This window comes from Somniosus microcephalus, chromosome 29 (genome assembly GCF_052327205.1).
Source record: "Somniosus microcephalus isolate GS21.2 chromosome 29, FLI_Smic_1.0, whole genome shotgun sequence".
NCBI lineage: Eukaryota > Metazoa > Chordata > Chondrichthyes > Squaliformes > Somniosidae > Somniosus > Somniosus microcephalus.
Window position 1 is genome coordinate 4,319,616 of NC_141015.1, and position 25,601 is coordinate 4,345,216.

The following is a 25,601-nucleotide window of genomic DNA, read 5'->3' on the forward strand; positions in this document are numbered from 1 at the left end:
TGGGACACACACACAATGACACACAGAAAACCAGCAAGAGGCTTTCAGGACACACAAAGGGAGGGCTAGAGAAAGACACTGAGGATACCAGAGAGAGACAGACAAACAGACTGAGTAACACGAGCCAGAGACTGAGGGAAAGACAGAGACTGCGAGAGAGACAGAGGGAGAGCTAGACAGACAGGGAAAGAGAGACTGAGAGGAAGGGAGGGACTGGTATGAAGATGTTTTCTGTTGTGTAAATGTGTTCCCTATTATGCAAAGGTGTGCCCTGTTGTGTAAAGATGTTCCCTGTGGTGTAAAGGTGTTCCCTGTTGTGTAAAGTTGTTCCCTGTTGCGTAAAGGTGTTCCCTGTTGTACAAAGGTGTTCCCTGTTGTTTAAACATGTTCGCTGTTGTGTAAAGGTGTTCCCTGTTGTGTAAAGGTGTTCCCTGTTGCGTAAAGTTGTTCCCTGTTGCGTAAAGGTGTTCCCTGTTGTACAAAGGTGTTCCCTGTTGTTTAAACATGTTCCCTGTTGTGTAAACGTGTTCCATGTTGTGTAAAGATGTTCCCTGTTGTATAAATATGTTCCTTGTTGTGTAAAGATGTTTCCTGTTGTATAAAGATGTTACCTATTGTATAACTGTGTTCCCTGTTGCGAAAAATTTCTCCCTGTTGTGGAAATGTGTTCCCTGTTGTGTACATGTGTTCCCTGTTGTGTAAAGGTGTTCCCTGTTGTATAAATGTGTTCCCTGTCGTGTAAATGTGTTCCCTTTTATGTAAAGATGTTCCCTGTTGTGTAAAGGTGTTCCCTGTTGCGTAAAGGTGTTCCCTGTTGTATAAATATGTTCCTTGTTGTATAAAGATGTTTCCTGTTGTATAAAGATGTTACCTATTGTGTAACTGTGTTCCCTGTTGCGAAAAATTGCTCCCTGTTGTGGAAATGTGTTCCCTGTTGTGTACATGTGTTCCCTGTTGTGTAAAGGTGTTCCCTGTTGTATAAATGTGTTCCCTGTTGTGTAAAGGTGTTCCCTGTTGTGTAAAGGTGTTCCCTGTTGTGTAAAGTGTTCCCTGATGTGTAAATGTGTTCCCTGTTATGTAACGATGTTCCCTGTTGTGTAGATGTGTTCCCTGTTGTGTAAAGGTGTTCCCTGTTGTATAATGATGTTCCCTGTTGTGTAACGGCCTGAATGAATATCATAGAAACATAGAAGATAGGAGCAGGGACAGGGTACTGAATTTGGATGATCAGCCATGATCTCATTAAATGGTGGAGCAGGCTCGAGGGGCCGAATGGCCTACTCCTGCTCCTATATTCTATGTTTCTCCCTTAAAATTGATCTTCAATTCATTTTTGTGGATTATTGTTTTAAGTCATAAAGGACTTTAAAATAATAAATGGGGTGAGGGCTCAGTCTAAGCAAGATAACTTTTCACAGTGGCCATTGTTAATTGTAGGGAAAGTGCCTCAGCATCGTGCTTACGCTCTGATTAAAATGAATTCAAAATATCGTATTTGTCCCGCTGAAGATCCGAAAGAAGTGGTTAGTCTGTAAATATAAGATGCAGCTTATGTGAGCGATGGTGGTATAGTGGTGAGCATAGCTGCCTTCCAAGCAGTTGACCCGGGTTCGATTCCCGGCCATCGCAACCGAGATATTTTTAACCCCTTGCAGGTCAGAACTGATTTATGGGAGACCTCACAACAGGATTTTATAACAAATAAAAATCTTAATTACACTTGACAGAATACTTTCATCAACTAATAAATGGGTTCTCAGTCAGAAGCAATATTAAAAATGGTAGTTAAATAAACTTTAATCCTCCATGATTGTCCATCCATAATACAGCTGCCTGTCAGTGCTGTGTTATTTCAGCCTCCAGACTGTATTGAAAGCGATAGCATTGCCCTCAAATAGCCCAGAATCCCGGACACAGCAACACACGTGTTGGGAAGCTCACCCTGGCTACACAAGGACACTCAGTATTACACCACCCACAATGGGACACACACACAATGACACACAGAAAACCAGCAAGAGGCTTTCAGGACACACAAAGGGAGGGCTAGAGAAAGACACTGAGGATACCAGAGAGAGACAGACAAACAGACTGAGTAACACGAGCCAGAGACTGAGGGAAAGACAGAGACTGCGAGAGAGACAGAGGGAGAGCTAGACAGACAGGGAAAGAGAGACTGAGAGGAAGGGAGGGACTGGTATGAAGATGTTTTCTGTTGTGTAAATGTGTTCCCTATTATGCAAAGGTGTGCCCTGTTGTGTAAAGTTGTTCCCTGTTGCGTAAAGGTGTTCCCTGTTGTACAAAGGTGTTCCCTGTTGTTTAAACATGTTCGCTGTTGTGTAAAGGTGTTCCCTGTTGTGTAAAGGTGTTCTCTGTTGCGTAAAGTTGTTCCCTGTTGCGTAAAGGTGTTCCCTGTTGTACAAAGGTGTTCCCTGTTGTTTAAACATGTTCCCTGTTGTGTAAACGTGTTCCATGTTGTGTAAAGATGTTCCCTGTTGTATAAATATGTTCCTTGTTGTGTAAAGATGTTTCCTGTTGTATAAAGATGTTACCTATTGTATAACTGTGTTCCCTGTTGCGAAAAATTTCTCCCTGTTGTGGAAATGTGTTCCCTGTTGTGTACATGTGTTCCCTGTTGTGTAAAGGTGTTCCCTGTTGTATAAATGTGTTCCCTGTCGTGTAAATGTGTTCCCTTTTATGTAAAGATGTTCCCTGTTGTGTAAAGGTGTTCCCTGTTGCGTAAAGGTGTTCCCTGTTGTATAAATATGTTCCTTGTTGTGTAAAGATGTTTCCTGTTGTATAAAGATGTTACCTATTGTGTAACTGTGTTCCCTGTTGCGAAAAATTGCTCCCTGTTGTGGAAATGTGTTCCCTGTTGTGTACATGTGTTCCCTGTTGTGTAAAGGTGTTCCCTGTTGTATAAATGTGTTCCCTGTTGTGTAAAGGTGTTCCCTGATGTGTAAATGTGTTCCCTGTTGTGTAAAGGTGTTCCCTGTTGTGTAAAGGTGTTCCCTGATGTGTAAATGTGTTCCCTGTTATGTAACGATGTTCCCTGTTGTGTAGATGTGTTCCCTGTTGTGTAAAGGTGTTCCCTGTTGTATAATGATGTGCCCTGTTGTGTAACGGCCTGAATGAATATCATAGAAACATAGAAGATAGGAGCAGGGACAGGGTACTGAATTTGGATGATCAGCCATGATCTCATTAAATGGTGGAGCAGGCTCGAGGGGCCGAATGGCCTACTCCTGCTCCTATATTCTATGTTTCTCCCTTAAAATTGATCTTCAATTCATTTTTGTGGATTATTGTTTTAAGTCATAAAGGACTTTAAAATAATAAATGGGGTGAGGGCTCAGTCTAAGCAAGATAACTATTCACAGTGGCCATTGTTAATTGTAGGGAAAGTGCCTCAGCATCGTGCTTACGCTCTGATTAAAATGAATTCAAAATATCGTATTTGTCCCGCTGAAGATCCGAAAGAAGTGATTAGTCTGTAAATAAAAGATGCAGCTTATGTGAGTGATGGTGGTATAGTGGTGAGCATAGCTGCCTTCCAAGCAGTTGACCCGGGTTCGATTCCCGGCCATCGTAACCGAGATATTTTTAACCCCTTGCAGGTCAGAACTGATTTATGGGAGACCTTACAACAGGATTTTATAACAAATAAAAATCTTAATTACAATTGACAGAATACTTTCATCAACTAATAAATGGGTTCTCAGTCAGAAGCAATATTAAAATGGTAGTTAAATAAACTTTAATCCTCCATGATTGTCCATCCATAATACAGCTGCCTGTCAGTGCTGTGTTATTTCAGCCTCCAGACTGTATTGAAAGCGATAGCATTGCCCTCAAATAGCCCAGAATCCCGGACACAGCAACACACGTGTTGGGAAGCTCACCCTGGCTACACAAGGACACTCAGTATTACACCACCCACAATGGGACACACACACAATGACACACAGAAAACTAGCAAGGGGCTTTCAGGACACACAAAGTGAGGGCTAGAGAAAGACACTGAGGATACCAGAGAGAGACAGACAAACAGACTGAGTAACACGAGCGAGAGACAGAGACTGAGGGAAAGAGAGAGACAGAGGGAGAGATAGACAGACAGGGAAAGAGAGACTGAGAGGAAGGGAGGGACTGGTATGAAGATGTTTCTGTTGTGTAAATGTGTTCCCTATTATGCAAAGGTGTGCCCTGTTGTGTAAAGGTGTTCCCTGTTGTGTAAAGTTGTTCCCTGTTGCGTAAAGGTGTTCCCTGTTGTTTAAACATGTTCCCTGTTGTGTAAACGTGTTCCATGTTGTGTAAAGATGTTCCCTGTTGTATAAATATGTTCCTTGTTGTGTAAAGATGTTTCCTGTTGTATAAAGATGTTACCTATTGTATAACTGTGTTCCCTGTTGCGAAAAATTTCTCCCTGTTGTGGAAATGTGTTCCCTGTTGTGTACATGTGTTCCCTGTTGTGTAAAGGTGTTCCCTGTTGTATAAATGTGTTCCCTGTTGTGTAAATGTGTTCCCTGTTATATAAAGATGTTCCCTGTTGTGTAAAGGTGTTCCCTGTTGCGTAAAGGTGTTCCCTGTTGTATAAATATGTTCCTTGTTGTGTAAAGATGTTTCCTGTTGTATAAAGATGTTACCTATTGTGTAACTGTGTTCCCTGTTGCGAAAAATTGCTCCCTGTTGTGGAAATGTGTTCCCTGTTGTGTACATGTGTTCCCTGTTGTGTACATGTGTTCCCTGTTGTATAAATGTGTTCCCTGTTGTGTAAAGGTGTTCCCTGATGTGTAAATGTGTTCCCTGTTGTGCAAAGGTGTTCCCTGTTGTGTAAAGGTGTTCCCTGATGTGTAAATGTGTTCCCTGTTATGTAACGATGTTCCCTGTTGTGTAGATGTGTTCCCTGTTGTGTAAAGGTGTTCCCTGTTGTATAATGATGATCCCTGTTGTGTAACGGCCTGAATGAATATCATAGAAACATAGAAGATAGGAGCAGGGACAGGGTACTGAATTTGGATGATCAGCCATGATCTAATTAAATGGTGGAGCAGGCTCGAGGGGCCGAATGGCCTACTCCTGCTCCTATATTCTATGTTTCTCCCTTAAAATTGATCTTCAATTCATTTTTGTGGATTATTGTTTTAAGTCATAAAGGACTTTAAAATAATAAATGGGGTGAGGGCTCAGTCTAAGCAAGATAACTATTCACAGTGGCCATTGTTAATTGTAGGGAAAGTGCCTCAGCATCGTGCTTACGCTCTGATTAAAATGAATTCAAAATATCGTATTTGTCCCGCTGAAGATCCGAAAGAAGTGGTTAGTCTGTAAATATAAGATGCAGCTTATGTGAGCGATGGTGGTATAGTGGTGAGCATAGCTGCCTTCCAAGCAGTTGACCCGAGTTCGATTCCTAGCCATCGCAACCGAGATATTTTTAACCCCTTGCAGGTCAGAACTGATTTATGGGAGACCTTACAACAGGATTTTATAACAAATAAAAATCTTAATTACAATTGACAGAATACTTTCATCAACTAATAAATGGGTTCTCAGTCAGAAGCAATATTAAAAATGGTAGTTAAATAAACTTTAATCCTCCATGATTGTCCATCCATAATACAGCTGCCTGTCAGTGCTGTGTTATTTCAGCCTCCAGACTGTATTGAAAGCGATAGCATTGCCCTCAAATAGCCCAGAATCCCGGACACAGCAACACACGTGTTGGGAAGCTCACCCTGGCTACACAAGGACACTCAGTATTACACCACCCACAATGGGACACACACACAATGACACACAGAAAACCAGCAAGAGGCTTTCAGGACACACAAAGGGAGGACTAGAGAAAGACACTGAGGATACCAGAGAGAGACAGACAAACAGACTGAGTAACACGAGCCAGAGACTGAGGGAAAGACAGAGACTGCGAGAGAGACAGAGGGAGAGTTGGAGAGACTGAGAGGAAGGGAGGGACTGGTATGAAGATGTTTTCTGTTGTGTAAATGTGTTCCCTATTATGCAAAGGTGTGCCCTGTTGTGTAAAGATGTTCCCTGTTGTGTAAAGTTGTTCCCTGTTGCGTAAAGGTGTTCCCTGTTGTACAAAGGTGTTCCCTGTTGTTTAAACATGTTCCCTGTTGTGTAAACGTGTTCCATGTTGTGTAAAGATGTTCCCTGTTGTATAAATATGTTCCTTGTTGTGTTAAGATGTTTCCTGTTGTTTCAAGATGTTACCTACTGTATAACTGTGTTCCCTGTTGCGAAAAATTTCTCCCTGTTGTGGAAATGTGTTCCCTGTTGTGTACATGTGTTCCCTGTTGTGTAAAGGTGTTCCCTGTTGTATAAATGTGTTCCCTGTCGTGTAAATGTGTTCCCTTTTATGTAAAGATGTTCCCTGTTGTGTAAAGGTGTTCCCTGTTGCGTAAAGGTGTTCCCTGTTGTATAAATATGTTCCTTATTGTGTAAAGATGTTTCCTGTTGTATAAAGATGTTACCTATTGTATAACTGTGTTCCCTGTTGCGAAAAATTTCTCCCTGTTGTGGAAATGTGTTCCCTGTTGTGTACATGTGTTCCCTGTTGTGTAAAGGTGTTCCCTGTTGTATAAATGTGTTCCCTGTCGTGTAAATGTGTTCCCTTTTATGTATAGATGTTCCCTGTTGTGTAAAGGTGTTCCCTGTTGCGTAAAGGTGTTCCCTGTTGTATAAATATGTTCCTTGTTGTGTAAAGATGTTTCCTGTTGTATAAAGATGTTACCTATTGTGTAACTGTGTTCCCTGTTGCGAAAAATTGCTCCCTGTTGTGGAAATGTGTTCCCTGTTGTGTACATGTGTTCCCTGTTGTGTAAAGGTGTTCCCTGTTGTATAAATGTGTTCCCTGTTGTGTAAAGGTGTTCCCTGATGTGTAAATGTGTTCCCTGTTGTGTAAAGGTGTTCCCTGTTGTGTAAAGGTGTTCCCTGATGTGTAAATGTGTTCCCTGTTATGTAACGATGTTCCCTGTTGTGTAGATGTGTTCCCTGTTGTGTAAACGTGTTCCCTGTTGTATAATGATGTTCCCTGTTGTGTAACGGCCTGAATGAATATCATAGAAACATAGAAGGTAGGAGCAGGGACAGGGTACTGAATTTGGATGATCAGCCATGATCTCATTAAATGGTGGAGCAGGCTCGAGGGGCCGAATGGCCTACTCCTGCTCCTATATTCTATGTTTCTCCCTTAAAATTGATCTTCAATTCATTTTTGTGGATTATTGTTTTAAGTCATAAAGGACTTTAAAATAATAAATGGGGTGAGGGCTCAGTCTAAGCAAGATAACTATTCACAGTGGCCATTGTTAATTGTAGGGAAAGTGCCTCAGCATCGTGCTTACGCTCTGATTAAAACGAATTCAAAATATCGTATTTGTCCCGCTGAAGATCCGAAAGAAGTGGTTAGTCTGTAAATATAAGATGCAGCTTATGTGAGCGATGGTGGTATAGTGGTGAGCATAGCTGCCTTCCAAGCAGTTGACCCGGGTTCGATTCCCGGCCATCGCAACCGAGATATTTTTAACCCCTTGCAGGTCAGAACTGATTTATGGGAGACCTTACAACAGGATTTTATAACAAATAAAAATCTTAATTACAATTGACAGAATACTTTCATCAACTAATAAATGGGTTCTCAGTCAGAAGCAATATTAAAAATGGTAGTTAAATAAACTTTAATCCTCCATGATTGTCCATCCATAATACAGCTGCCTGTCAGTGCTGTGTTATTTCAGCCTCCAGACTGTATTGAAAGCGATAGCATTGCCCTCAAATAGCCCAGAATCCCGGACACAGCAACACACGTGTTGGGAAGCTCACCCTGGCTACACAAGGACACTCAGTATTACACCACCCACAATGGGACACACACACAATGACACACAGAAAACCAGCAAGAGGCTTTCAGGACACACAAAGGGAGGGCTAGAGAAAGACACTGAGGATACCAGAGAGAGACAGACAAACAGACTGAGTAACACGAGCCAGAGACTGAGGGAAAGACAGAGACTGCGAGAGAGACAGAGGGAGAGCTAGACAGACAGGGAAAGAGAGACTGAGAGGAAGGGAGGGACTGGTATGAAGATGTTTTCTGTTGTGTAAATGTGTTCCCTATTATGCAAAGGTGTGCCCTGTTGTGTAAAGATGTTCCCTGTTGTGTAAAGGTGTTCCCTGTTGTGTAAAGTTGTTCCCTGTTGCGTAAAGGTGTTCCCTGTTGTACAAAGGTGTTCCCTGTTGTTTAAACATGTTCGCTGTTGTGTAAAGGTGTTCCCTGTTGTGTAAAGGTGTTCCCTGTTGCGTAAAGTTGTTCCCTGTTGCGTAAAGGTGTTCCCTGTTGTACAAAGGTGTTCCCTGTTGTTTAAACATGTTCCCTGTTGTGTAAACGTGTTCCATGTTGTGTAAAGATATTCCCTGTTGTATAAATATGTTCCTTGTTGTGTAAAGATGTTTCCTGTTGTATAAAGATGTTACCTATTGTATAACTGTGTTCCCTGTTGCGAAAAATTTCTCCCTGTTGTGGAAATGTGTTCCCTGTTGTGTACATGTGTTCCCTGTTGTGTAAAGGTGTTCCCTGTTGTATAAATGTGTTCCCTGTCGTGTAAATGTGTTCCCTTTTATGTAAAGATGTTCCCTGTTGTGTAAAGGTGTTCCCTGTTGCGTAAAGGTGTTCCCTGTTGTATAAATATGTTCCTTATTGTGTAAAGATGTTTCCTGTTGTATAAAGATGTTACCTATTGTATAACTGTGTTCCCTGTTGCGAAAAATTTCTCCCTGTTGTGGAAATGTGTTCCCTGTTGTGTACATGTGTTCCCTGTTGTGTAAAGGTGTTCCCTGTTGTATAAATGTGTTCCCTGTCGTGTAAATGTGTTCCCTTTTATGTAAAGATGTTCCCTGTTGTGTAAAGGTGTTCCCTGTTGCGTAAAGGTGTTCCCTGTTGTATAAATATGTTCCTTGTTGTGTAAAGATGTTTCCTGTTGTATAAAGATGTTACCTATTGTGTAACTGTGTTCCCTGTTGCGAAAAATTGCTCCCTGTTGTGGAAATGTGTTCCCTGTTGTGTACATGTGTTCCCTGTTGTGTAAAGGTGTTCCCTGTTGTATAAATGTGTTCCCTGTTGTGTAAAGGTGTTCCCTGATGTGTAAATGTGTTCCCTGTTGTGTAAAGGTGTTCCCTGTTGTGTAAAGGTGTTCCCTGATGTGTAAATGTGTTCCCTGTTATGTAACGATGTTCCCTGTTGTGTAGATGTGTTCCCTGTTGTGTAAAGGTGTTCCCTGTTGTATAATGATGTTCCCTGTTGTGTAACGGCCTGAATGAATATCATAGAAACATAGAAGGTAGGAGCAGGGACAGGGTACTGAATTTGGATGATCAGCCATGATCTCATTAAATGGTGGAGCAGGCTCGAGGGGCCGAATGGCCTACTCCTGCTCCTATATTCTATGTTTCTCCCTTAAAATTGATCTTCAATTCATTTTTGTGGATTATTGTTTTAAGTCATAAAGGACTTTAAAATAATAAATGGGGTGAGGGCTCAGTCTAAGCAAGATAACTATTCACAGTGGCCATTGTTAATTGTAGGGAAAGTGCCTCAGCATCGTGCTTACGCTCTGATTAAAACGAATTCAAAATATCGTATTTGTCCCGCTGAAGATCCGAAAGAAGTGGTTAGTCTGTAAATATAAGATGCAGCTTATGTGAGCGATGGTGGTATAGTGGTGAGCATAGCTGCCTTCCAAGCAGTTGACCCGGGTTCGATTCCCGGCCATCGCAAGCGAGATATTTTTAACCCCTTGCAGGTCAGAACTGATTTATGGGAGACCTTACAACAGGATTTTATAACAAATAAAAATCTTAATTACAATTGACAGAATACTTTCATCAACTAATAAATGGGTTCTCAGTCAGAAGCAATATTAAAAATGGTAGTTAAATAAACTTTAATCCTCCATGATTGTCCATCCATAATACAGCTGCCTGTCAGTGCTGTGTTATTTCAGCCTCCAGACTGTATTGAAAGCGATAGCATTGCCCTCAAATAGCCCAGAATCCCGGACACAGCAACACACGTGTTGGGAAGCTCACCCTGGCTACACAAGGACACTCAGTATTACACCACCCACAATGGGACACACACACAATGACACACAGAAAACCAGCAAGAGGCTTTCAGGACACACAAAGGGAGGGCTAGAGAAAGACACTGAGGATACCAGAGAGAGACAGACAAACAGACTGAGTAACACGAGCCAGAGACTGAGGGAAAGACAGAGACTGCGAGAGAGACAGAGGGAGAGCTAGACAGACAGGGAAAGAGAGACTGAGAGGAAGGGAGGGACTGGTATGAAGATGTTTTCTGTTGTGTAAATGTGTTCCCTATTATGCAAAGGTGTGCCCTGTTGTGTAAAGATGTTCCCTGTTGTGTAAAGGTGTTCCCTGTTGTGTAAAGTTGTTCCCTGTTGCGTAAAGGTGTTCCCTGTTGTACAAAGGTGTTCCCTGTTGTTTAAACATGTTCGCTGTTGTGTAAAGGTGTTCCCTGTTGTGTAAAGGTGTTCCCTGTTGCGTAAAGTTGTTCCCTGTTGCGTAAAGGTGTTCCCTGTTGTACAAAGGTGTTCCCTGTTGTTTAAACATGTTCCCTGTTGTGTAAACGTGTTCCATGTTGTGTAAAGATATTCCCTGTTGTATAAATATGTTCCTTGTTGTGTAAAGATGTTTCCTGTTGTATAAAGATGTTACCTATTGTATAACTGTGTTCCCTGTTGCGAAAAATTTCTCCCTGTTGTGGAAATGTGTTCCCTGTTGTGTACATGTGTTCCCTGTTGTGTAAAGGTGTTCCCTGTTGTATAAATGTGTTCCCTGTCGTGTAAATGTGTTCCCTTTTATGTAAAGATGTTCCCTGTTGTGTAAAGGTGTTCCCTGTTGCGTAAAGGTGTTCCCTGTTGTATAAATATGTTCCTTATTGTGTAAAGATGTTTCCTGTTGTATAAAGATGTTACCTATTGTATAACTGTGTTCCCTGTTGCGAAAAATTTCTCCCTGTTGTGGAAATGTGTTCCCTGTTGTGTACATGTGTTCCCTGTTGTGTAAAGGTGTTCCCTGTTGTATAAATGTGTTCCCTGTCGTGTAAATGTGTTCCCTTTTATGTAAAGATGTTCCCTGTTGTGTAAAGGTGTTCCCTGTTGCGTAAAGGTGTTCCCTGTTGTATAAATATGTTCCTTGTTGTGTAAAGATGTTTCCTGTTGTATAAAGATGTTACCTATTGTGTAACTGTGTTCCCTGTTGCGAAAAATTGCTCCCTGTTGTGGAAATGTGTTCCCTGTTGTGTACATGTGTTCCCTGTTGTGTAAAGGTGTTCCCTGTTGTATAAATGTGTTCCCTGTTGTGTAAAGGTGTTCCCTGATGTGTAAATGTGTTCCCTGTTGTGTAAAGGTGTTCCCTGTTGTGTAAAGGTGTTCCCTGATGTGTAAATGTGTTCCCTGTTATGTAACGATGTTCCCTGTTGTGTAGATGTGTTCCCTGTTGTGTAAAGGTGTTCCCTGTTGTATAATGATGTTCCCTGTTGTGTAACGGCCTGAATGAATATCATAGAAACATAGAAGGTAGGAGCAGGGACAGGGTACTGAATTTGGATGATCAGCCATGATCTCATTAAATGGTGGAGCAGGCTCGAGGGGCCGAATGGCCTACTCCTGCTCCTATATTCTATGTTTCTCCCTTAAAATTGATCTTCAATTCATTTTTGTGGATTATTGTTTTAAGTCATAAAGGACTTTAAAATAATAAATGGGGTGAGGGCTCAGTCTAAGCAAGATAACTATTCACAGTGGCCATTGTTAATTGTAGGGAAAGTGCCTCAGCATCGTGCTTACGCTCTGATTAAAACGAATTCAAAATATCGTATTTGTCCCGCTGAAGATCCGAAAGAAGTGGTTAGTCTGTAAATATAAGATGCAGCTTATGTGAGCGATGGTGGTATAGTGGTGAGCATAGCTGCCTTCCAAGCAGTTGACCCGGGTTCGATTCCCGGCCATCGCAACCGAGATATTTTTAACCCCTTGCAGGTCAGAACTGATTTATGGGAGACCTTACAACAGGATTTTATAACAAATAAAAATCTTAATTACAATTGACAGAATACTTTCATCAACTAATAAATGGGTTCTCAGTCAGAAGCAATATTAAAAATGGTAGTTAAATAAACTTTAATCCTCCATGATTGTCCATCCATAATACAGCTGCCTGTCAGTGCTGTGTTATTTCAGCCTCCAGACTGTATTGAAAGCGATAGCATTGCCCTCAAATAGCCCAGAATCCCGGACACAGCAACACACGTGTTGGGAAGCTCACCCTGGCTACACAAGGACACTCAGTATTACACCACCCACAATGGGACACACACAATGACACACAGAAAACCAGCAAGAGGCTTTCAGGACACACAAAGGGAGGGCTAGAGAAAGACACTGAGGATACCAGAGAGAGACAGACAAACAGACTGAGTAACACGAGCGAGAGACAGAGACTGAGGGAAAGACAGAGACTGCGAGAGAGACAGAGGGAGAGATAGACAGACAGGGAAAGAGAGACTGAGAGGAAGGGAGGGACTGGTATGAAGATGTTTTCTGTTGTGTAAATGTGTTCCCTATTATGCAAAGGTGTGCCCTGTTGTGTAAAGATGTTCCCTGTTGCGTAAAGGTGTTCCCTGTTGCGTAAAGGTGTTCCCTGTTGTACAAAGGTGTTCCCTGTTGTTTAAACATGTTCGCTGTTGTGTAAAGGTGTTCCCTGTTGTGTAAAGGTGTTCCCTGTTGTGTAAAGGTGTTCCCTGTTGTACAAAGGTGTTCCCTGTTGTTTAAACATGTTCCCTGTTGTGTAAACGTGTTCCATGTTGTGTAAAGATGTTCCCTGTTGTATAAATATGTTCCTTGTTGTGTAAAGATGTTTCCTGTTGTATAAAGATGTTACCTATTGTATAACTGTGTTCCCTGTTGCGAAAAATTTCTCCCTGTTGTGGAAATGTGTTCCCTGTTGTGTACATGTGTTCCCTGTTGTGTAAAGGTGTTCCCTGTTGTATAAATGTGTTCCCTGTTGTGTAAATGTGTTCCCTGTTATGTAAAGATGTTCCCTGTTGTGTAAAGGTGTTCCCTGTTGCGTAAAGGTGTTCCCTGTTGTATAAATATGTTCCTTGTTGTGTAAAGCTGTTTCCTGTTGTATAAAGATGTTACCTATTGTGTAACTGTGTTCCCTGTTGCGAAAAATTGCTCCCTGTTGTGGAAATGTGTTCCCTGTTGTGTACATGTGTTCCCTGTTGTGTAAAGGTGTTCCCTGTTGTATAAATGTGTTCCCTGTTGTGTAAAGGTGTTCCCTGATGTGTAAATGTGTTCCCTGTTGTGTAAAGGTGTTCCCTGTTGTGTAAAGGTGTTCCCTGATGTGTAAATGTGTTCCCTGTTATGTAACGATGTTCCCTGTTGTGTAGATGTGTTCCCTGTTGTGTAAAGGTGTTCCCTGTTGTATAATGATGTTCCCTGTTGTGTAACGGCCTGAATGAATATCATAGAAACATAGAAGATAGGAGCAGGGACAGGGTACTGAATTTGGATGATCAGCCATGATCTCATTAAATGGTGGAGCAGGCTCGAGGGGCCGAATGGCCTACTCCTGCTCCTATATTCTATGTTTCTCCCTTAAAATTGATCTTCAATTCATTTTTGTGGATTATTGTTTTAAGTCATAAAGGACTTTAAAATAATAAATGGGGTGAGGGCTCAGTCTAAGCAAGATAACTATTCACAGTGGCCATTGTTAATTGTAGGGAAAGTGCCTCAGCATCGTGCTTACGCTCTGATTAAAATGAATTCAAAATATCGTATTTGTCCCGCTGAAGATCCGAAAGAAGTGGTTAGTCTGTAAATATAAGATGCAGCTTATGTGAGCGATGGTGGTATAGTGGTGAGCATAGCTGCCTTCCAAGCAGTTGACCCGGGTTCGATTCCCGGCCATCGCAACCGAGATATTTTTAACCCCTTGCAGGTCAGAACTGATTTATGGGAGACCTTACAACAGGATTTTATAACAAATAAAAATCTTAATTACAATTGACAGAATACTTTCATCAACTAATAAATGGGTTCTCAGTCAGAAGCAATATTAAAAATGGTAGTTAAATAAACTTTAATCCTCCATGATTGTCCATCCATAATACAGCTGCCTGTCAGTGCTGTGTTATTTCAGCCTCCAGACTGTATTGAAAGCGATAGCATTGCCCTCAAATAGCCCAGAATCCCGGACACAGCAACACACGTGTTGGGAAGCTCACCCTGGCTACACAAGGACACTCAGTATTACACCACCCACAATGGGACACACACACAATGACACACAGAAAACCAGCAAGAGGCTTTCAGGACACACAAAGGGAGGGCTAGAGAAAGACACTGAGGATACCAGAGAGAGACAGACAAACAGACTGAGTAACACGAGCCAGAGACTGAGGGAAAGACAGAGACTGCGAGAGAGACAGAGGGAGAGCTAGACAGACAGGGAAAGAGAGACTGAGAGGAAGGGAGGGACTGGTATGAAGATGTTTTCTGTTGTGTAAATGTGTTCCCTATTATGCAAAGGTGTGCCCTGTTGTGTAAAGTTGTTCCCTGTTGCGTAAAGGTGTTCCCTGTTGTACAAAGGTGTTCCCTGTTGTTTAAACATGTTCGCTGTTGTGTAAAGGTGTTCCCTGTTGTGTAAAGGTGTTCCCTGTTGCGTAAAGTTGTTCCCTGTTGCGTAAAGGTGTTCCCTGTTGTACAAAGGTGTTCCCTGTTGTTTAAACATGTTCCCTGTTGTGTAAACGTGTTCCATGTTGTGTAAAGATGTTCCCTGTTGTATAAATATGTTCCTTGTTGTGTAAAGATGTTTCCTGTTGTATAAAGATGTTACCTATTGTATAACTGTGTTCCCTGTTGCGAAAAATTTCTCCCTGTTGTGGAAATGTGTTCCCTGTTGTGTACATGTGTTCCCTGTTGTGTAAAGGTGTTCCCTGTTGTATAAATGTGTTCCCTGTCGTGTAAATGTGTTCCCTTTTATGTAAAGATGTTCCCTGTTGTGTAAAGGTGTTCCCTGTTGCGTAAAGGTGTTCCCTGGTGTATAAATATATTCCTTATTGTGTAAAGATGTTTCCTGTTGTATAAAGATGTTACCTATTGTGTAACTGTGTTCCTTGTTGCGAAAAATTGCTCCCTGTTGTGGAAATGTGTTCCCTGTTGTGTACATGTGTTCCCTGTTGTGTAAAGGTGTTCCCTGTTGTATAAATGTGTTCCCTGTTGTGTAAAGGTGTTCCCTGATGTGTAAATGTGTTCCCTGTTGTGTAAAGGTGTTCCCTGTTGTGTAAAGGTGTTCCCTGATGTGTAAATGTGTTCCCTGTTATGTAACGATGTTCCCTGTTGTGTAGATGTGTTCCCTGTTGTGTAAAGGTGTTCCCTGTTGTATAATGATGTTCCCTGTTGTGTAACGGCCTGAATGAATATCATAGAAACATAGAAGATAGGAGCAGGGACAGGGTACTGAATTTGGATGATCAGCCATGATCTCATTAAATGGTGGAGCAGGCTCGAGGGGCCGAATGGCCTACTCCTGCTCCTATATTCTATGTTTCTCCCTTAAAATTGATCTTCAATTCATTTTTGTGGATTATTGTTTTAAGTCATAAAGGACTTTAAAATAATAAATGGGGTGAGGGCTCAGTCTAAGCAAGATAACTATTCACAGTGGCCATTGTTAATTGTAGGGAAAGTGCCTCAGCATCGTGCTTACGCTCTGATTAAAATGAATTCAAAATATCGTATTTGTCCCGCTGAAGATCCGAAAGAAGTGCTTAGTCTGTAAATATAAGATGCAGCTTATGTGAGCGATGGTGGTATAGTGGTGAGCATAGCTGCCTTCCAAGCAGTTGACCCGGGTTCGATTCCCGGCCATCGCAACCGAGATATTTTTAACCCCTTGCAGGTCAGAACTGATTTATGGGAGACCTTACAACAGGATTTTATAACAAATAAAAATCTTAATTACAATTGACAGAATACTTTCATCAACTAATAAATGGGTTCTCAGTCAGAAGCAATATTAAAAATGGTAGTTAAATAAACTTTAATCCTCCATGATTGTCCATCCATAATACAGCTGCCTGTCAGTGCTGTGTTATTTCAGCCTCCAGACTGTATTGAAAGCGATAGCATTGCCCTCAAATAGCCCAGAATCCCGGACACAGCAACACACGTGTTGGGAAGCTCACCCAGGCTACACAAGGACACTCAGTATTACACCACCCACAATGGGACACACACACAATGACACACAGAAAACCAGCAAGAGGCTTTCAGGACACACAAAGGGAGGGCTAGAGAAAGACACTGAGGATACCAGAGAGAGACAGACAAACAGACTGAGTAACACGAGCCAGAGACTGAGGGAAAGACAGAGACAGAGGGAGAGCTAGACAGACAGGGAAAGAGAGACTGAGAGGAAGGGAGGGACTGGTATGAAGATGTTTTCTGTTGTGTAAATGTGTTCCCTATTATGCAAAGGTGTGCCCTGTTGTGTAAAGATGTTCCCTGTTGTGTAAAGGTGTTCCCTGTTGTGTAAAGTTGTTCCCTGTTGCGTAAAGGTGTTCCCTGTTGTACAAAGGTGTTCCCTGTTGTTTAAACATGTTCGCTGTTGTGTAAAGGTGTTCCCTGTTGTGTAAAGGTGTTCCCTGTTGCGTAAAGTTGTTCCCTGTTGCGTAAAGGTGTTCCCTGTTGTACAAAGGTGTTCCCTGTTGTTTAAACATGTTCCCTGTTGTGTAAACGTGTTCCATGTTGTGTAAAGATGTTCCCTGTTGTATAAATATGTTCCTTGTTGTGTAAAGATGTTTCCTGTTGTATAAAGATGTTACCTATTGTATAACTGTGTTCCCTGTTGCGAAAAATTTCTCCCTGTTGTGGAAATGTGTTCCCTGTTGTGTACATGTGTTCCCTGTTGTGTAAAGGTGTTCCCTGTTGTATAAATGTGTTCCCTGTCGTGTAAATGTGTTCCCTTTTATGTAAAGATGTTCCCTGTTGTGTAAAGGTGTTCCCTGTTGCGTAAAGGTGTTCCCTGTTGTATAAATATATTCCTTATTGTGTAAAGATGTTTCCTGTTGTATAAAGATGTTACCTATTGTGTAACTGTGTTCCCTGTTGCGAAAAATTGCTCCCTGTTGTGGAAATGTGTTCCCTGTTCTGTACATGTGTTCCCTGTTGTGTAAAGGTGTTCCCTGTTGTATAAATGTGTTCCCTGTTGTGTAAAGGTGTTCCCTGATGTGTAAATGTGTTCCCTGTTGTGTAAAGGTGTTCCCTGTTGTGTAAAGGTGTTCCCTGATGTGTAAATGTGTTCCCTGTTATGTAACGATGTTCCCTGTTGTGTAGATGTGTTCCCTGTTGTGTAAAGGTGTTCCCTGTTGTATAATGATGTTCCCTGTTGTGTAACGGCCTGAATGAATATCATAGAAACATAGAAGATAGGAGCAGGGACAGGGTACTGAATTTGGATGATCAGCCATGATCTCATTAAATGGTGGAGCAGGCTCGAGGGGCCGAATGGCCTACTCCTGCTCCTATATTCTATGTTTCTCCCTTAAAATTGACCTTCAATTCATTTTTGTGGATTATTGTTTTAAGTCATAAAGGACTTTAAAATAATAAATGGGGTGAGGGCTCAGTCTAAGCAAGATAACTATTCACAGTGGCCATTGTTAATTGTAGGGAAAGTGCCTCAGCATCGTGCTTACGCTCTGATTAAAATGAATTCAAAATATCGTATTTGTCCCGCTGAAGATCCGAAAGAAGTGGTTAGTCTGTAAATATAAGATGCAGCTTATGTGAGCGATGGTGGTATAGTGGTGAGCATAGCTGCCTTCCAAGCAGTTGACCCGGGTTCGATTCCCGGCCATCGCAACCGAGATATTTTTAACCCCTTGCAGGTCAGAACTGATTTATGGGAGACCTTACAACAGGATTTTATAACAAATAAAAATCTTAATTACAATTGACAGAATACTTTCATCAACTAATAAATGGGTTCTCAGTCAGAAGCAATATTAAAAATGGTAGTTAAATAAACTTTAATCCTCCATGATTGTCCATCCATAATACAGCTGCCTGTCAGTGCTGTGTTATTTCAGCCTCCAGACTGTATTGAAAGCGATAGCATTGCCCTCAAATAGCCCAGAATCCCGGACACAGCAACACACGTGTTGGGAAGCTCACCCTGGCTACACAAGGACACTCAGTATTACACCACCCACAATGGGACACACACACAATGACACACAGAAAACCAGCAAGAGGCTTTCAGGACACACAAAGGGAGGGCTAGAGAAAGACACTGAGGATACCAGAGAGAGACAGACAAACAGACTGAGTAACACGAGCCAGAGACTAAGGGAAAGACAGAGACTGCGAGAGGGAGAGCTAGACAGACAGGGAAAGAGAGACTGAGAGGAAGGGAGGGACTGGTATGAAGATGTTTTCTGTTGTGTAAATGTGTTCCCTATTATGCAAAGGTGTGCCCTGTTGTGTAAAGTTGTTCCCTGTTGCGTAAAGGTGTTCCCTGTTGTACAAAGGTGTTCCCTGTTGTTTAAACATGTTCGCTGTTGTGTAAAGGTGTTCCCTGTTGTGTAAAGGTGTTCCCTGTTGCGTAAAGTTGTTCCCTGTTGCGTAAAGGTGTTCCCTGTTGTACAAAGGTGTTCCCTGTTGTTTAAACATGTTCCCTGTTGTGTAAACGTGTTCCATGTTGTGTAAAGATGTTCCCTGTTGTATAAATATGTTCCTTGTTGTGTAAAGATGTTTCCTGTTGTATAAAGATGTTACCTATTGTATAACTGTGTTCCCTGTTGCGAAAAATTTCTCCCTGTTGTGGAAATGTGTTCCCTGTTGTGTACATGTGTTCCCTGTTGTGTAAAGGTGTTCCCTGTTGTATAAATGTGTTCCCTGTCGTGTAAATGTGTTCCCTTTTATGTAAAGATGTTCCCTGTTGTGTAAAGGTGTTCCCTGTTGCGTAAAGGTGTTCCCTGTTGTATAAATATGTTCCTTCTTGTGTAAAGATGTTTCCTGTTGTATAAAGATGTTACCTATTGTGTAACTGTGTTCCCTGTTGCGAAAAATTGCTCCCTGTTGTGGAAATGTGTTCCCTGTTGTGTACATGTGTTCCCTGCTGTGTAAAGGTGTTCCCTGTTGTATAAATGTGTTCCCTGTTGTGTAAAGGTGTTCCCTGATGTGTAAATGTGTTCCCTGTTGTGTAAAGGTGTTCCCTGTTGTGTAAAGGTGTTCCCTGATGTGTAAATGTGTTCCCTGTTATGTAACGATGTTCCCTGTTGTGTAGATGTGTTCCCTGTTGTGTAAAGGTGTTCCCTGTTGTATAATGATGTTCCCTGTTGTGTAACGGCCTGAATGAATATCATAGAAACATAGAAGATAGGAGCAGGGACAGGGTACTGAATTTGGATGATCAGCCATGATCTCATTAAATGGTGGAGCAGGCTCGAGGGGCCGAATGGCCTACTCCTGCTCCTATATTCTATGTTTCTCCCTTAAAATTGATCTTCAATTCATTTTTGTGGATTATTGTTTTAAGTCATAAAGGACTTTAAAATAATAAATGGGGTGAGGGCTCAGTCTAAGCAAGATAACTATTCACAGTGGCCATTGTTAATTGTAGGGAAAGTGCCTCAGCATCGTGCTTACGCTCTGATTAAAATGAATTCAAAATATCGTATTTGTCCCGCTGAAGATCCGAAAGAAGTGCTTAGTCTGTAAATATAAGATGCAGCTTATGTGAGCGATGGTGGTATAGTGGTGAGCATAGCTGCCTTCCAAGCAGTTGACCCGGGTTCGATTCCCGGCCATCGCAACCGAGATATTTTTAACCCCTTGCAGGTCAGAACTGATTTATGGGAGACCTTACAACAGGATTTTATAACAAATAAAAATCTTAATTACAATTGACAGAATACTTTCATCAACTAATAAATGGGTTCTCAGTCAGAAGCAATATTAAAAATGGTAGTTAAATAAACTTTAATCCTCCATGATTGTCCATCCATAATACAGCTGCCTGTCAGTGCTGTGTTATTTCAGCCTCCAGACTGTATTGAAAGCGATAGCATTGCCCTCAAATAGCCCAGAATCCCGGACACAGCAACACACGTGTTGGGAAGCTCACCCTGGCTACACAAGGACACTCAGTATTACACCACCCACAATGGGACACACACACAATGACACACAGAAAACCAGCAAGAGGCTTTCAGGACACACAAAGGGAGGGCTAGAGAAAGACACTGAGGATACCAGAGAGAGACAGACAAACAGACTGAGTAACACGAGCCAGAGACTGAGGGAAAGACAGAGACTGCGAGAGAGACAGAGGGAGAGCTAGACAGACAGGGAAAGAGAGACTGAGAGGAAGGGAGGGACTGGTATGAAGATGTTTTCTGTTGTGTAAATGTGTTCCCTATTATGCAAAGGTGTGCCCTGTTGTGTAAAGTTGTTCCCTGTTGCGTAAAGGTGTTCCCTGTTGTACAAAGGTGTTCCCTGTTGTTTAAACATGTTCGCTGTTGTGTAAAGGTGTTCCCTGTTGCGTAAAGTTGTTCCCTGTTGCGTAAAGGTGTTCCCTGTTGTACAAAGGTGTTCCCTGTTGTTTAAACATGTTCCCTGTTGTGTAAACGTGTTCCATGTTGTGTAAAGATGTTCCCTGTTGTATAAATATGTTCCTTGTTGTGTAAAGATGTTTCCTGTTGTATAAAGATGTTACCTATTGTATAACTGTGTTCCCTGTTGCGAAAAATTTCTCCCTGTTGTGGAAATGTGTTCCCTGTTGTGTACATGTGTTCCCTGTTGTGTAAAGGTGTTCCCTGTTGTATAAATGTGTTCCCTGTCGTGTAAATGTGTTCCCTTTCATGTTAAGATGTTCCCTGTTGTGTAAAGGTGTTCCCTGTTGCGTAAAGGTGTTCCCTGTTGTATAAATATGTTCCTTGTTGTGTAAAGATGTTTCCTGTTGTATAAAGATGTTACCTATTGTGTAACTGTGTTCCCTGTTGCGAAAAATTGCTCCCTGTTGTGGAAATGTGTTCCCTGTTGTGTACATGTGTTCCCTGCTGTGTAAAGGTGTTCCCTGTTGTATAAATGTGTTCCCTGTTGTGTAAAGGTGTTCCCTGATGTGTAAATGTGTTCCCTGTTGTGTAAAGGTGTTCCCTGTTGTGTAAAGGTGTTCCCTGATGTGTAAATGTGTTCCCTGTTATGTAACGATGTTCCCTGTTGTGTAGATGTGTTCCCTGTTGTGTAAAGGTGTTCCCTGTTGTATAATGATGTTCCCTGTTGTGTAACGGCCTGAATGAATATCATAGAAACATAGAAGATAGGAGCAGGGACAGGGTACTGAATTTGGATGATCAGCCATGATCTCATTAAATGGTGGAGCAGGCTCGAGGGGCCGAATGGCCTACTCCTGCTCCTATATTCTATGTTTCTCCCTTAAAATTGATCTTCAATTCATTTTTGTGGATTATTGTTTTAAGTCATAAAGGACTTTAAAATAATAAATGGGGTGAGGGCTCAGTCTAAGCAAGATAACTATTCACAGTGGCCATTGTTAATTGTAGGGAAAGTGCCTCAGCATCGTGCTTACGCTCTGATTAAAATGAATTCAAAATATCGTATTTGTCCCGCTGAAGATCCGAAAGAAGTGGTTAGTCTGTAAATATAAGATGCAGCTTATGTGAGCGATGGTGGTATAGTGGTGAGCATAGCTGCCTTCCAAGCAGTTGACCCGGGTTCGATTCCCGGCCATCGCAACCGAGATATTTTTAACCCCTTGCAGGTCAGAACTGATTTATGGGAGACCTTACAACAGGATTTTATAACAAATAAAAATCTTAATTACAATTGACAGAATACTTTCATCAACTAATAAATGGGTTCTCAGTCAGAAGCAATATTAAAAATGGTAGTTAAATAAACTTTAATCCTCCATGATTGTCCATCCATAATACAGCTGCCTGTCAGTGCTGTGTTATTTCAGCCTCCAGACTGTATTGAAAGCGATAGCATTGCCCTCAAATAGCCCAGAATCCCGGACACAGCAACACACGTGTTGGGAAGCTCACCCTGGCTACACAAGGACACTCAGTATTACACCACCCACAATGGGACACACACACAATGACACACAGAAAACCAGCAAGAGGCTTTCAGGACACACAAAGGGAGGGCTAGAGAAAGACACTGAGGATACCAGAGAGAGACAGACAAACAGACTGAGTAACACGAGCCAGAGACTGAGGGAAAGACAGAGACTGCGAGAGAGACAGAGGGAGAGCTAGACAGACAGGGAAAGAGAGACTGAGAGGAAGGGAGGGACTGGTATGAAGATGTTTTCTGTTGTGTAAATGTGTTCCCTATTATGCAAAGGTGTGCCCTGTTGTGTAAAGATGTTCCCTGTTGTGTAAAGGTGTTCCCTGTTGTGTAAAGTTGTTCCCTGTTGCGTAAAGGTGTTCCCTGTTGTACAAAGGTGTTCCCTGTTGTTTAAACATGTTCGCTGTTGTGTAAAGGTGTTCCCTGTTGTGTAAAGGTGTTCCCTGTTGCGTAAAGTTGTTCCCTGTTGCGTAAAGGTGTTCCCTGTTGTACAAAGGTGATCCCTGTTGTTTAAACATGTTCCCTGTTGTGTAAACGTGTTCCATGTTGTGTAAAGATGTTCCCTGTTGTATAAATATGTTCCTTGTTGTGTAAAGATGTTTCCTGTTGTATAAAGATGTTACCTATTGTATAACTGTGTTCCCTGTTGCGAAAAATTTCTCCCTGTTGTGGAAATGTGTTCCCTGTTGTGTACATGTGTTCCCTGTTGTGTAAAGGTGTTCCCTGTTGTATAAATGTGTTCCCTGTCGTGTAAATGTGTTCCCTTTTATGTAAAGATGTTCCCTGTTGTGTAAAGGTGTTCCCTGTTGCGTAAAGGTGTTCCCTGTTGTATAAATATATTCCTTATTGTGTAAAGATGTTTCCTGTTGTATAAAGATGTTACCTATTGTGTAACTGTGTTCCTTGTTGCGAAAAATTGCTCCCTGTTGTGGAAATGTGTTCCCTGTTGTGTACATGTGTTCCCTGTTGTGTAAAGGTGTTCCCTGTTGTATAAATGTGTTCCCTGTTGTGTAAAGGTGTTCCCTGATGTGTAAATGTGTTCCCTGTTGTGTAAAGGTGTTCCCTGTTGTGTAAAGGTGTTCCCTGATGTGTAAATGTGTTCCCTGTTATGTAACGATGTTCCCTGTTGTGTAGATGTGTTCCCTGTTGTGTAAAGGTGTTCCCTGTTGTATAATGATGTTCCCTGTTGTGTAACGGCCTGAATGAATATCATAGAAACATAGAAGATAGGAGCAGGGACAGGGTACTGAATTTGGATGATCAGCCATGATCTCATTAAATGGTGGAGCAGGCTCGAGGGGCCGAATGGCCTACTCCTGCTCCTATATTCTATGTTTCTCCCTTAAAATTGATCTTCAATTCATTTTTGTGGATTATTGTTTTAAGTCATAAAGGACTTTAAAATAATAAATGGGGTGAGGGCTCAGTCTAAGCAAGATAACTATTCACAGTGGCCATTGTTAATTGTAGGGAAAGTGCCTCAGCATCGTGCTTACGCTCTGATTAAAATGAATTCAAAATATCGTATTTGTCCCGCTGAAGATCCGAAAGAAGTGCTTAGTCTGTAAATATAAGATGCAGCTTATGTGAGCGATGGTGGTATAGTGGTGAGCATAGCTGCCTTCCAAGCAGTTGACCCGGGTTCGATTCCCGGCCATCGCAACCGAGATATTTTTAACCCCTTGCAGGTCAGAACTGATTTATGGGAGACCTTACAACAGGATTTTATAACAAATAAAAATCTTAATTACAATTGACAGAATACTTTCATCAACTAATAAATGGGTTCTCAGTCAGAAGCAATATTAAAAATGGTAGTTAAATAAACTTTAATCCTCCATGATTGTCCATCCATAATACAGCTGCCTGTCAGTGCTGTGTTATTTCAGCCTCCAGACTGTATTGAAAGCGATAGCATTGCCCTCAAATAGCCCAGAATCCCGGACACAGCAACACACGTGTTGGGAAGCTCACCCTGGCTACACAAGGACACTCAGTATTACACCACCCACAATGGGACACACACACAATGACACACAGAAAACCAGCAAGAGGCTTTCAGGACACACAAAGGGAGGGCTAGAGAAAGACACTGAGGATACCAGAGAGAGACAGACAAACAGACTGAGTAACACGAGCCAGAGACTAAGGGAAAGACAGAGACTGCGAGAGAGACAGAGGGAGAGCTAGACAGACAGGGAAAGAGAGACTGAGAGGAAGGGAGGGACTGGTATGAAGATGTTTTCTGTTGTGTAAATGGGTTCCCTATTATGCAAAGGTGTGCCCTGTTGTGTAAAGTTGTTCCCTGTTGCGTAAAGGTGTTCCCTGTTGTACAAAGGTGTTCCCTGTTGTTTAAACATGTTCGCTGTTGTGTAAAGGTGTTCCCTGTTGTGTAAAGGTGTTCCCTGTTGCGTAAAGTTGTTCCCTGTTGCGTAAAGGTGTTCCCTGTTGTACAAAGGTGTTCCCTGTTGTTTAAACATGTTCCCTGTTGTGTAAACGTGTTCCATGTTGTGTAAAGATGTTCCCTGTTGTATAAATATGTTCCTTGTTGTGTAAAGATGTTTCCTGTTGTATAAAGATGTTACCTATTGTATAACTGTGTTCCCTGTTGCGAAAAATTTCTCCCTGTTGTGGAAATGTGTTCCCTGTTGTGTACATGTGTTCCCTGTTGTGTAAAGGTGTTCCCTGTTGTATAAATGTGTTCCCTGTCGTGTAAATGTGTTCCCTTTTATGTAAAGATGTTCCCTGTTGTGTAAAGGTGTTCCCTGTTGCGTAAAGGTGTTCCCTGTTGTATAAATATGTTCCTTCTTGTGTAAAGATGTTTCCTGTTGTATAAAGATGTTACCTATTGTGTAACTGTGTTCCCTGTTGCGAAAAATTGCTCCCTGTTGTGGAAATGTGTTCCCTGTTGTGTACATGTGTTCCCTGCTGTGTAAAGGTGTTCCCTGTTGTATAAATGTGTTCCCTGTTGTGTAAAGGTGTTCCCTGATGTGTAAATGTGTTCCCTGTTGTGTAAAGGTGTTCCCTGTTGTGTAAAGGTGTTCCCTGATGTGTAAATGTGTTCCCTGTTATGTAACGATGTTCCCTGTTGTGTAGATGTGTTCCCTGTTGTGTAAAGGTGTTCCCTGTTGTATAATGATGTTCCCTGTTGTGTAACGGCCTGAATGAATATCATAGAAACATAGAAGATAGGAGCAGGGACAGGGTACTGAATTTGGATGATCAGCCATGATCTCATTAAATGGTGGAGCAGGCTCGAGGGGCCGAATGGCCTACTCCTGCTCCTATATTCTATGTTTCTCCCTTAAAATTGATCTTCAATTCATTTTTGTGGATTATTGTTTTAAGTCATAAAGGACTTTAAAATAATAAATGGGGTGAGGGCTCAGT

The 25,601-nt window shown here is 41.7% G+C and overlaps 11 non-coding genes across 11 annotated transcripts; all 11 read left to right on the forward strand.

Annotated features, from left to right (window-relative positions):
* Positions 1-1,557: 1,557 nt before the first annotated feature.
* On the forward strand, positions 1,558-1,629 carry trnag-ucc (transfer RNA glycine (anticodon UCC)). Its single transcript has one exon. It is a non-coding gene; the product is annotated as a tRNA-Gly (tRNA).
* Positions 1,630-3,519: 1,890 nt separating this feature from the next.
* Positions 3,520-3,591, forward strand: trnag-ucc (transfer RNA glycine (anticodon UCC)). Its single transcript has one exon. It is a non-coding gene; the product is annotated as a tRNA-Gly (tRNA).
* A 3,870-nt stretch (positions 3,592-7,461) lies between these two features.
* On the forward strand, positions 7,462-7,533 carry trnag-ucc (transfer RNA glycine (anticodon UCC)). Its single transcript has one exon. It is a non-coding gene; the product is annotated as a tRNA-Gly (tRNA).
* Positions 7,534-9,723: 2,190 nt separating this feature from the next.
* Positions 9,724-9,795, forward strand: trnag-ucc (transfer RNA glycine (anticodon UCC)). The gene has a single exon. It is a non-coding gene; the product is annotated as a tRNA-Gly (tRNA).
* Positions 9,796-11,985: 2,190 nt separating this feature from the next.
* On the forward strand, positions 11,986-12,057 carry trnag-ucc (transfer RNA glycine (anticodon UCC)). Its single transcript has one exon. It is a non-coding gene; the product is annotated as a tRNA-Gly (tRNA).
* A 1,894-nt stretch (positions 12,058-13,951) lies between these two features.
* trnag-ucc (transfer RNA glycine (anticodon UCC)) lies at positions 13,952-14,023 on the forward strand. The gene has a single exon. It is a non-coding gene; the product is annotated as a tRNA-Gly (tRNA).
* A 1,890-nt stretch (positions 14,024-15,913) lies between these two features.
* On the forward strand, positions 15,914-15,985 carry trnag-ucc (transfer RNA glycine (anticodon UCC)). The gene has a single exon. It is a non-coding gene; the product is annotated as a tRNA-Gly (tRNA).
* Positions 15,986-17,903: 1,918 nt separating this feature from the next.
* trnag-ucc (transfer RNA glycine (anticodon UCC)) lies at positions 17,904-17,975 on the forward strand. Its single transcript has one exon. It is a non-coding gene; the product is annotated as a tRNA-Gly (tRNA).
* A 1,882-nt stretch (positions 17,976-19,857) lies between these two features.
* trnag-ucc (transfer RNA glycine (anticodon UCC)) lies at positions 19,858-19,929 on the forward strand. The gene has a single exon. It is a non-coding gene; the product is annotated as a tRNA-Gly (tRNA).
* Positions 19,930-21,799: 1,870 nt separating this feature from the next.
* On the forward strand, positions 21,800-21,871 carry trnag-ucc (transfer RNA glycine (anticodon UCC)). Its single transcript has one exon. It is a non-coding gene; the product is annotated as a tRNA-Gly (tRNA).
* A 1,930-nt stretch (positions 21,872-23,801) lies between these two features.
* Positions 23,802-23,873, forward strand: trnag-ucc (transfer RNA glycine (anticodon UCC)). The gene has a single exon. It is a non-coding gene; the product is annotated as a tRNA-Gly (tRNA).
* Positions 23,874-25,601: the final 1,728 nt, after the last annotated feature.